Below are 11,810 nucleotides of genomic sequence, written 5' to 3'. Positions count from 1 at the left end.
AGGGTTTGTACCCAAAAGCTCTCTAGAGTCTTTGTTGCTCATATTGCTGTTTGTGTGAATCTCTTGTGAGATATGAGAGGTGCTTGCCTTCACACAAGTTTAGGATTATCAAAAAGGAGATGGCTTCAAGAACTTGATGATCATTCAGTTGCTGCCATAAGAGCTTAAAGATAAACAAGCGGGAGTGCTTGTACTTGCTAGAGAATCCAAGAAAGAAGGAGTCTGTGGTATCGGAGCTTGCACGTGGTCGTGTCAGTAAGTTCTACTGGTGGATAGCAATAGGATGTTAGTGGTCTAAGTCGCTATTGTACACTTCGCTTATTTCATAGTGGATTCATGTTTATCTTGAGGATAGCTAAGTTAAATCCTCCCCAAATTTTTACCAGTTTGGTTTTTCTGGGTCATCATATCTTTGTGTTTTTATATTCCGTACTTTGCATTGATATGATTATTTAATTGTGTTAACTTAGATATGGAATTTGGACTAAGTAATAACTTGGCTTGTTAACTAGGTTAATTCAATTGTGGTTTAAGGGGTCTAAACAAACTCTACAGGCTAACACGTAAATTGTATATATATGTAGTAAAATTTGTTGTAGATGTAGTTGTAGCATCAATTTTTTTTAGAAACAAAAGCACACTGGAAAGAGGGGATGAAGTTTTAATATAAAGACACTCCACACTTTTTAGTAAAAAAGAATGTAAGAGAGACCAATAATGCTACAATCACTTTTATTTATTTATTTTCATAATTGTTGAGTTGGTAGTCTGTTATTGATTTTTATTTAGGCCCATCATTAACATGATTTTATTGTCTACCATTAAGGATTTGCCATCTTAGCTGTAAAAACTAAAAAAAAAAAGAATATGAAAAAAGTTGTCCCTTCGAAGGGAGACGGAATTGGCAAGAAATTAAAACAACCTAAATACATTGGAAAAGAGAGATGGTGTTGCCAAGAAAGTAAAACAACCAAAATAATTGAAAAATGGAAAAAGAAGAGATTGTTATTCATTTTATATGGGTATTAAGCTTGGGTCATCAGTCATCACAGTGCATTTGATTTGATCTTATATCTTGGGTTATTTTATCAAAAAAATTAAAATATCTTGGGTTATTAGGTAATGGGCTTTCTGTGGCTGATAATGGCAATACCATTTTCAATTGACCCATATGGTCAAACATACAAACCGGGTTATTTGAAAGAGTAATTAAGGCCCATAAAGTTCAAATTTCGAGACCAATAAGCAAATTCCACCAGGAAAAAACCATCACCACCACTACCAATTTTTTTTTAAATAAATATAAAATTATAGAAATGAAAGAATTTACCTTATGCTTTGTTCCACGATAATTTTTCTTTACCACCTAGATGACCGTTAACCATTCTTTGGTGCTGATGTCATTTCCAAGCCTCTTAATAAACATCTTTTTGTTGGCGTAAATTAATTTTAAGTAATAACAAGTTGTTTAATATGTTAAGATAAGTTTTTGGAATAATCACTAATTTAACATGGTACATGCATTAGGTCCCATTTAATAAAGGTAGCTCAAACTCAAATGTGAGAGGAGAATATTAAACTAATCGATTAAATTCATCATTTTCTAACGGTTTAAACTTCTGAAAAAATGATGAATGTAATCATTATATCTATCACTCTCTCTTGTTATATATTAAATGGAGTCCAAACTATTGAATTTGTTTAAGAGACAAAAATTAAGAGATGTATAGGTAGTGAAATGTAGTAATTTAACACCAAGTATTGAATACAAGACAAACTCAAAACTTGCATACCTCTTTGGATATGAATTTTGTTAGAAAAATTAATATATACTCGGACAATATAGAGAAAGTAGTGTAGTTTTGTCAAATGTAGTCTTAACAACCCCACAATTTGGTTCAGTTCGTTGCACACAATGTCAGACTGAGTCAGTCTTTTATTGGGGTCTTCCTCCATTAGGGAAATAGCTTAGAAGTAGCATATCTGCATTGATGGAGACTTGTTCCTCTTACTATTTCAAAGATGTTACATACTCCATAGCAATCAATTGAGAAGAAAATAAGAACTTGGAACGGTCCCCATGTTTTTTTCTTATTTCTTTGGTTGGCGGTAGTGCCTATGAAACAGGTAGTGTAATGTGTAACATCTAGAGAATATTCTAATTCAAAACATGAAAGTTCATTAGTGTCACAGACTAGTTCAGAGTTAACCAAAATTTGCAACTATCTCATTCACATAGCTGATGAAAGTTCAAAACAGAACCTTATTAAACATTTTGAAAACAACTATAGCTACCTACCATAATTATAAAAGGAATTGAGACATTTGTATTCTGTTATATATCATAATCAATGGTGGAGAAAATTGACGTTTAACATGTGAACAAAAACCATGCACTTCATATTTGAGCACGTATTGTGCAGATGAAGACAAGCTGATTGATTTCTAAAGTCCATTCGTGTAGTTTTGCTCTTTTTCTTTCTTTTTAATTTTTGTCACTATATTCTATATTACTGGAAGGTAAATGCTAAAGCTACTTGCAAAAAGTAATCTTGCATATTTTCATTTTGTGTAGGACAACAACCAATTAATCAACACCATAATTAAAAGGATGTAAAAATGTATACAATACTGCATCTTAGATATATGGAAGAAAATAACCATGAATTGAACTGTCTTCATTTTATTTTGAAATGGAAATTTCTTATTAATTCATTGCAATAAACCCTCATTTCAATCATTTGGCCCTTTGTCAATACTTTCACATGGAGTTAATGAAAACAAAAGACAAAACAACAAAACAAGATTTTTCATATTGAAAGCTTCAAAATTTCTGCATGCGACATTGTTAGGACGGCAGTAGAAATGTAGAATCCTCCATTTTTGACTCTCTAGATGCAGCATTGCCTTATAATTTCTATAATTCTAAATTGAGATATATTTTGGTCTTGTTCCATTATAGCTATAGCTATTTAATTTTATAATATACATGGTTCTCAAAAAAGAAAAAAAATTATTTTATATATATGGGGACTATTCTAAGTAGGGTTGTGTAAACTGTTTCCGGTGCCCGTTAATAACAACTTTTTTACAACTTTATGACAGTTTTTTGCAGCTTTTGACAATTTTTTATTTTTTAATAATTTTTTTTTGATAACTTTTTTCACTTTTTTTAAATAAGATCCATAAAAAAAAAATATTAATAAGCATCGTCCAGTGTTAACATTTCCCTTCTAAATAAAGGGAGGAATTTGGAGGCTACTCCGACCAGCTTGAAAAGCAACTCTTACAATGGGCCAAAGAGCTGAAGACCCAATGCATGGTTGTCTAGGTTCAGCGTATCAATATATTGTATTACCTTATAGTACTGTATCTTGTACTATTGTTCTTTTAATTTTGTACTTTTTTTCTTTTTTTTTTAGTTCTTATGTACTTAATTGTCCTTTTGTACCCTATTGTATTTTATTTTATTTTATTTATTTAATGAAAAAAAGAGTTTTCGGTGTGAGTTCACCAAACTTACGCTACGTGACGGTAATAGATAATACCACATGTACCACGCGGGTTTTGTTGGAGCTATCGCTCGAACCTATTCATGGAGAAGCTATGAGAAGTGAAGGAGACTATGGAGACTTTAGTTGTACATTTTATGAATTATATCAGATTCAGATTAGTAACAATAAAGAATAATCCTAACATAATCGAATCCTTTGCTCTATTTGGAACATCACTTTTTTGTACTTGAAGGGCACGTATTGAGCTAAGTGGCTGTTTTGTTGTAGCTGTTGATCGGCTTTTGTTTGTGTAAATTCTGAGTTAGCCTAGTTTTATTGATTTTGTCTTAGAGACAGAGTTGAATTTGTCCTTGCATAGTAGAGGTTTTACTATTTTGTGTAACATGTTATGTGTAACATCCTCTCACTTTGGAATGGGTCCTTGATTTATTATTTTGAGTGACATATCGGTTGAATGCAACATCCTCTCATGTAATATATGAAATTCACCTCATGTGTAAGAATATTGCATGATTGCACATAGTAGTATCGCGCTAAAGAGTCTCTTTTGTTGATTGAATAAAAGTATTTGTTCATAAAAAATAAAAATCTTCCCTCTCACTCTTAATATTTCACCAATTATAACTTGCTACAAGTTCATTTTTTCTTTATGAAATAACCAAAACTTAAAATGGAAAGAAATCAAACACATAATACACGGTAATTGATGGAGTGCAAAGTGAAACACTAATAACATGTTTTAAGCGACCCAATACTTTTATTTAAATACCCTCGTTAGAGTTCCCTTACCAGGCAACTCACTCCAAAGCGGGGGCTGTGGTTGTAAGCATTCAATCACACAAAACATTCTTCAAATTGTCTTACCAAATGGGCCTTAAGAGTTGGTGGAGAATTTTTGCATGAAAGAGCTAGGCTAGCTCTTTCATGCAAAAATTCTCCACCAACTCTTGGCTAGATTTGAAAATTAGATTGTCAAAAAATAAAATAAAAGTTAAAAATATCCAAGAACGAATTAACAAAGAGAAAGATCATTGGAAAAAAGTTTTATTAAGAATTATTGTTGTAGTAAAAAATCTTGGTAAAAATAATTTGGCATTCCAAGGAAAATCTAAGATTGACAATGTCTCAAGAAAAATTAAGTAGATTAGCTATATTATCGATTGAAAATAAAATGTTAATTAGAAGAACTTAAATAACAAAAATTTAATTAGTCAATTTGCATCTCAAAAGGCAAGAAAAATAGATTTTAAATGAAATATATTATAATATAAAAATATTAAATAAATATTAATTTAACTAATACATAAGTATAAAAAAGACCTCATCTTAATTCTCGTCTTAGGCCCCAAAATGTCTAGATAAGAACTTGGAACGGTTTCCATGTTGCATCACTTGTAAGTGTGTCTGAGACTCTTTTATTTTATTTCTTTGTTTCCAGGTAATTAAGTGCATATAAGAAAGTCTCCTAGCTAGCCAAATTTAACAAAATTAGTGCCTGTAAAACATGTAGTATAATGTGTAAAATTTAGAGGATATCCTAATTCAAAAACATGAAAGTTCATTAGTGTCACAGTCTCACAGCTAACCAATATTAGCAACCATCTCATTCACATAGCTGAGGAGATCCGATAAAATGGTACTTCATGAAACATCATTATAGAACCTTACTAACCATTTTGAAAACAACTATAGCTACCTACCATAATTATAAAAGGAAGAAATACTATAAATTGTAACCCGTAAAACAAATACAAATTAAAAAGAAAACTAACAATAAAAATTGGAATTGAGACTTTTGTATTCTGTTATATATTATTCAATGGTGGAGAAAATTTACGTTCAACATGTGGAAAATGACCATGCACTTCATATTTCAACACGTATTGTGCAGATTAAGACAAGTTGATTGACTTCTGAAGTCCATTCCTGTCGTTTTGCTCTTTTTCTTTCTTTCTAAATTTGTCACTATCTTGGCAGGTAAATGTTAATGCTACTTGCAAAATGGAATCTTGAATATTTTCATTTTGTGCATGCAGCAACACCATAATTAAAAGGGAACTGCAATCAGTGGAACCTTGAATGTTATAATTTTCTTATCTTTTTCAACTCTGTATTTATGCTTCGTACACAGTGTTAGTAATCTCATCTATTCGAGTTTGAGAGAGAGAAAGAAAGAGAGTGAAAGAAAAAAGTTTTAGGAAAGTGGATTTGATCTACACGAGCTCAATCTCAGGCAATATCTGATCACAGAGAAGAGCCAAATTCAAACGAAATAACACTTGAGTAAGAAGATAGGCTACATATATGGCAGAGGCTGCGATATCCGCTCTTACTGAGAAGCTCATTTCCTTGTTGAGCGAAGAAGCAACACTATTACGAGACATCCATGGAGAAGTAGCTGACATCAAAGATGAACTGGAGAGCATTCAGTCCTTCCTTAAGGATTCAGATGCAAGGGCCGCAGCAGAGGAGGACATGAGCGAGGGCGTCAAAACTTGGGTGAAACAAGTCAAAGAAGTAGCTTTCCACATGGATGTTTTCATGGACGAGTACTTGCTTGAGATGGCACAACATCATCCCCATCGGCTTCAGGGATTCAGTGGTTTCCTCCATAAATCTGCTCGCTTAATTTCAATGTTAAAACCTCACCGTGAAACAGCCACTACGATTCAGAAGATCAAAGCATCAGTGCAGAAAATCAAGGCAAGAAGTGAAAGATACGGCTTCCAATCCACTGGTCAAGGATCAAGCAGTGGTACTCGGAATGTTACGTGGCAAGACCCTCGAAAGGACTCCCTTTATCTTGAGGATACTGATGTTGTTGGAATTGAATCTTCAAGAAATGAATTGATAGGCTGGTTGGTAGAAGGACAACCTCATCGTATTGTAATTTCGGTAGTAGGAATGGGGGGACTAGGCAAGACCACACTTGCCAAAAAAATCTATGATTATCAAATGGTTAGAGGACACTTTGAATGCTATGCGTGGATTTCAGTGTCTCAATCTTACAACATACAAGATCTATTAAGGTGCATCATAAAGCAATTTCGTGAGGCCAGAATGGAGCTTCCTATGCCTGAAATTGACATAATGGACGAACAATCATTGGTAACTAAATTAAGAGATTACTTATGGCTAAAAGCGTATGTGGTTATATTTGATGATGTATGGAAAATTGACTTTTGGGAGGATATAAAACATGCTTTGCTTGATAATAATAAGGGTGGTAGAATTATGATCACAACACGTAATAGGGAGGTGGCTAGTTTTTGTAAAAAATCTTCACATGTTCATGTTTTCGAATTGCAACCACTAACTCCTGATGAGGCATAGGAGCAATTCTGCAAAAGGGCGTTCCAATTTGAATTTGGAGGACATTGTCCCCCAATATTGGAGAAATTGTCTCAGGACATTGTTGAGAAGTGCAAAGGCTTACCACTTGCAATTGTTGCTATAGGTGGTCTTTTGTCAACCAAAGACAAAACTATCTTTGAATGGCAAAACTTGCATGATAGTGTTGGGTTTGAGTTAGGAAGAAATCCCCATCTTACAGGTGTTGATAAAATCTTGTCCCTAAGTTATGAAGACTTGCCATGCCACCTCAAATCTTGCTTATTATACCTTGGTATGTATCCAGAAGATTACTCCATTAGGTGCATCAAATTGATTAGACAATGGATAGCCAAAGGATTTGTGAAGGAATTGGAGGGTAAAACATTTGAGGAAGTTGGACAAGAATACTTGACTGAATTAATCCACAGAAGCTTGGTTCAAGTATCATATGGTGACAGATTTGGGAAAGTTATAAAATGTCGACTCCATGATATCTTACATGAGATCATGCTACGAAAGAGGAAGGATTTGAGTTTTTGTCATGTTCTCTCAAAACAAGAGTCTCGCTTTGAAGGATTAACTCGACGCATGTCAATTGATGGAGTTTCATATGTTGTATTGAAGGAATTTGGGAACACTCATATTCATTCTCTTTTATTTTTCAATCTTGATGAATTTCCAAAGTCCTTTATGAGTACTTTTGATGCTAATTTCAAGCTTTTGAAAGTCATGGATTTTGAAGATGCTTTGTTGGATTGCATTCTTGAAGATGTTGGAAGTTTATTTCATTTAAGGCATTTAAGTTTAAGAAATACCAAAGTTAAAATTCTTTTAAAATCCATAGGAAAGTTGTAAAATCTGGAGACTCTAGATCTAAAGCAGTCCCTAGTTTCTGATATACCAATTGAGATCAACAACCTTCGTAAGCTACGTCTTTTTATAGCTTACGATCTTGATTTTGAAAAAGACAGCAGTTTGACTTTGGGAAAAGGGGTTAAGATACAAAAGGGAGTTGGGTGTTTAAAGAACTTGCAAAAGTTGTATCATGTGGAGTTGAATCATAATGGGTTGATCTTACTAAAGAGTTGGGAAAGTTAAGACAATTGAGGAAGCTAGGTGTGACAAACCTGTCAAAGGAAACCATGACGGCTTTGTGTGCCTCTATTGAAAATATGAACCACCTTCAATCTCTTGATGTAACCTTAATTAGTGAAGACGAGATAGTTGATTTAAAATTCATTTCATCCCCACCTCAATTTCTTCAAAACCTGCATATAAAGGGGCGATTAGAGAAGTTACCAGAATGGATTTCAGAACTTCAACATCTGGTCAAACTAAAGATTTTATGGTCCAGGTTAAATGATGACCCATTGAAAGTCCTTCAAAATCTACCAAACTTACGGGAGCTCATGATCTCACGCCAAGTATACAGTGGAGAACATTTGCATTTTAAGCTAGGAGGGTTTCCAAAACTCAAGTGGCTATGTATTAGATACTTAAATGCATTGCATACGCTATTGATAGATGAAGGAACATTGCCCGTTCTTGAATTTTTTTCCATTGGGCATTGTCTAGAACTTAAAGAGGTGCCTTCCGGAATCCAACATTTGAAAAACCTCAAAGAACTGGGATTTTGGGGGATGCCCAAAGAATTTGAAGAAAGTTTGAATCCTGAGAAAGGGCTACATTATTGGATCGTTGAGCATGTACCAGTCATTATTCTCTTCCGGAAGGTTTGTACAGGATATTATGGCCATGACAAACACAATCTCCGTTCCAAGCATTTGGCGGGGTTAAGAGGGCAAAGGCAAACATTCAACCAGAATGAGTTTAGATGCTAAAATATCAATGCTTCAGTTGAGAAAGGCTAGTGCAATTTAGCTAAAAAATGGCTTTAGATTTCTTGATAATATATATATATATATATATATATATATTTTTTCTTTTCTAGTGAATAATGTCGTGGGATTTCTGTCGTAGATTTGTATAGTAAAAAGCAATTGTTGTCCTTTTTATCTTGCATTTATTGAAATATGTAATTCACCATCTACCGTTTTAATGGTCTGCTTGTTTGGGTTTTGATATTTTCATATAACGCATTAATTGCACTTCTGTGACAAATTTCGAGGCATGAGCTACTTTGCTAGATTTGGGTGTGTGCTTTTCATATTAATGTACTATACTTGTATCAAAACAATACAATACTTGTATCAAAAGTTAAAACAAAACAAGTTACAAACTACGAGAGATCTGAAAATTGTCAAAACATTGCTCTTAGGAATTTACAAGATTGCACTTTTACTCCTATTTTTTTTTGGTTGAGAAGACAATTTTACCCCTACTTAAAGTGTGTTAGTTGAAGTTTTATTTAGGGAAAATGTAAGAATTACAAACTTTTTTACTAAAAATTTTACAAACTACTGATATGGCGAGCGGTTTTTAGTAAATAAAAAAATGATAGTGGTGGATCTAGATAAGAAACAGTAAGAAAATAGCCACAAAAACAGTTTGCAAATGTAGGGAATTACAATGAAATTTCCAACCTGTGAGAAATAGTAAATAGAGAAAACACATGCCCAAAAAAAAAAAAATTCACATGCACAAGACAGTATTTACGTGGTTCAGCAATTTGCCTACGTTCGCGGAGTTGCAGGGATTTCACTATTATCAGGAAAAAAAATACAAAGTGCGGCTACAGTTTTTCACTCTCTCAAAAACAATGACAGAAAAAACCCTAATCGCCAAAATAACGTTTCCTGCGCACAGGATTCACAATGGCAACACTATTTGAGTTGGGTCGAGTTGGGTCGTCAACTGGATCAAACACAACTAGGCTTCACAAAGCCCAACAAATCTCCCACTTGAAGACTAGTTCAATCACCAACATCAGCCGCTATCTTCCAAAAACAATCCTTCATCCCTGCAACTCATCCTCTTGTCCTCAAGCTAGAAGGCCAGCTGAAGCTGCACACAGCTTTAGCTTCTCAATAGTGACACCCTTAGTCAACATGTCTGCTGGGTTCTTAGATCCACAAATCTTCTCAAATATTACCAGCTTATCTTCAACAAGGTACCAGATAAAGTGGTATTTTGTTTGTATATACTTCGACTTTGAATGAAAAGTTGAATTCTTAGCAAGAAAAATTGCACTCTGACTGTCACTATCTAGAATGCCCATCTCTTGCTTCTTACCCAATTCATCTAAGAAGCCATGTAGCCAAATCATCTCATTTCCAGCTTCAGTTGCTGCAACATACTCAGTTTCTGTAGTAGACAAAGTAACAATCATTTGTAAATTTGAAGCCTAAGAGCATCTACATCAATTCAGCCATAATCTTCTAAACTAAAAAAAAGTACAAATTTTTCACATTTTGAGCAAAAAACTCCCACATCAGTGGGTGTAAAAATATGTAAACTTGTGCAAATCCATACACGAGCTACAGTAACCGTGTATATTTACACGGGCATTGCAACTTGTTTATCCCATATTTTATTAATTTCCCGCTCGCTCCTTTTTTTCTCTCTCTTTTTCGTGCTCAACAAACTCAGTCTCCTCATCTTCTTCTTTTTCCTCAGATGCACACAAACACACCCACACACAAACACATCCACACAGACAAATCAACAGGATCAACACAAAGATACACTTGCTCAAAAAAAAAAAAAAAAACACAGAGATACACGAACATAGACCAGTGCTTGATTAGAACGATCGGTGCTTGTGGAATGATCGATGCTTGACTGGATCAGAGCTCGTGGGTCTTGCCTGTGGATCAGAGCTCATGGATTGGAGCTTGGTGCTCATGGATAGGAGCTAGGGAGCTCATGGATCAGAGCTCGAAGCTCGTGGATAGGAGCTAGGGGGCTTATGGATCAGAGCTCGGAGCTCATGGATCGAAGCTCGGTGCTTATGGATCGGAGCTAGGGAGCTCACGTGGATCGGAGCTTGGTGCTCGTGGATTGGAGCTCGGAGCTCAGTGCTTGTGGATCGGAGCTAGGGAGAGTTGATGAGAGTTAATCGAGAGTGAGAGTTGATGAGAGGGAGAGTTGATGATGATCTAAAAAATGGGTAGAGACTAGGTAGAGAGATGGGTATAGAGAGAGCAAAAAATCAGAAAAAATGGGTAGAGAGAGAGTGCGCGTGTATTAAAGGGGTAGTTGAGGGAAATAATAAAAAATGTGAGAAAATTGATTATTTAATTAAAAGAGGTGGTAAAATAGATGAACTAATGTGGGTATTTTGTAAAAATGGATGTGTAAAATAGAAAAAGTAGGTTTTTAGTGTAAAAATGGATGTGTAAAATGAATGAATTGATGTGGATGCTCTAAGATATAGTTGTACCACCTAGAGTAAATACAAATCCAGTATTACTCTTTCTACTATCAATATCACCAGCAAAATCAGCATCTACATAACCCTGCAGTTTCAAACTTGCACTTGTGAAGCAAAGATATGTATCTAATGAACCCCTCAGATATCTCATAATCTACTTGACTTCCTCCCAATGCTGCTTTCCTCGCCTACTCATGAATCTGCTCACAACTCCCACTGTATGTGCAATGTCTATTCTTATACACACCATAGCATACACTAAGCTGCCAATAGCTGAGGCATAGGGCTCCTTGCTCATATAGTCCCTTTCTTTTTCTGTCTTCGGTGATTGTTCTTTGCTTAGTTTGAAATGACTACCCAAGGGTGTGCTCACTAGTTTAGTTTCATTCTTGTTGAATCTGCTGAGAACTTTCTTCACATACTCTAACTGTGAAAACTTCAATGTACTATTAGCCTTGTCTCTAATGATTCTCATACCAAGGATTTGCTTTGTAGCTCCCAAATCCTTTATTGAAAACTGTTTTGACAATTGCTTCTTTAGATTGTTAATCTCCTCAATGCTAGACCCTGCAATGAGCATATCATCCACATACAAGAAAAATGATGTAAGAATTGTCAAAAAACTTAAT

General features: G+C 34.6%; 1 pseudogene; it reads left to right on the top strand.

The window, feature by feature from the left end:
• Window positions 1–5,653: 5,653 nt before the first annotated feature.
• Window positions 5,654–8,709, top strand: LOC142641543 (disease resistance protein RPM1-like; annotated as a pseudogene).
• The last annotated feature ends 3,101 nt before the right edge of the window (window positions 8,710–11,810 follow it).

The sequence above is a fragment of the Castanea sativa genome, chromosome 6 (assembly GCF_040712315.1).
Source record: "Castanea sativa cultivar Marrone di Chiusa Pesio chromosome 6, ASM4071231v1".
Lineage (NCBI taxonomy): Eukaryota > Viridiplantae > Streptophyta > Magnoliopsida > Fagales > Fagaceae > Castanea > Castanea sativa.
This window is presented reverse-complemented; position numbering and strand designations above follow the sequence as displayed.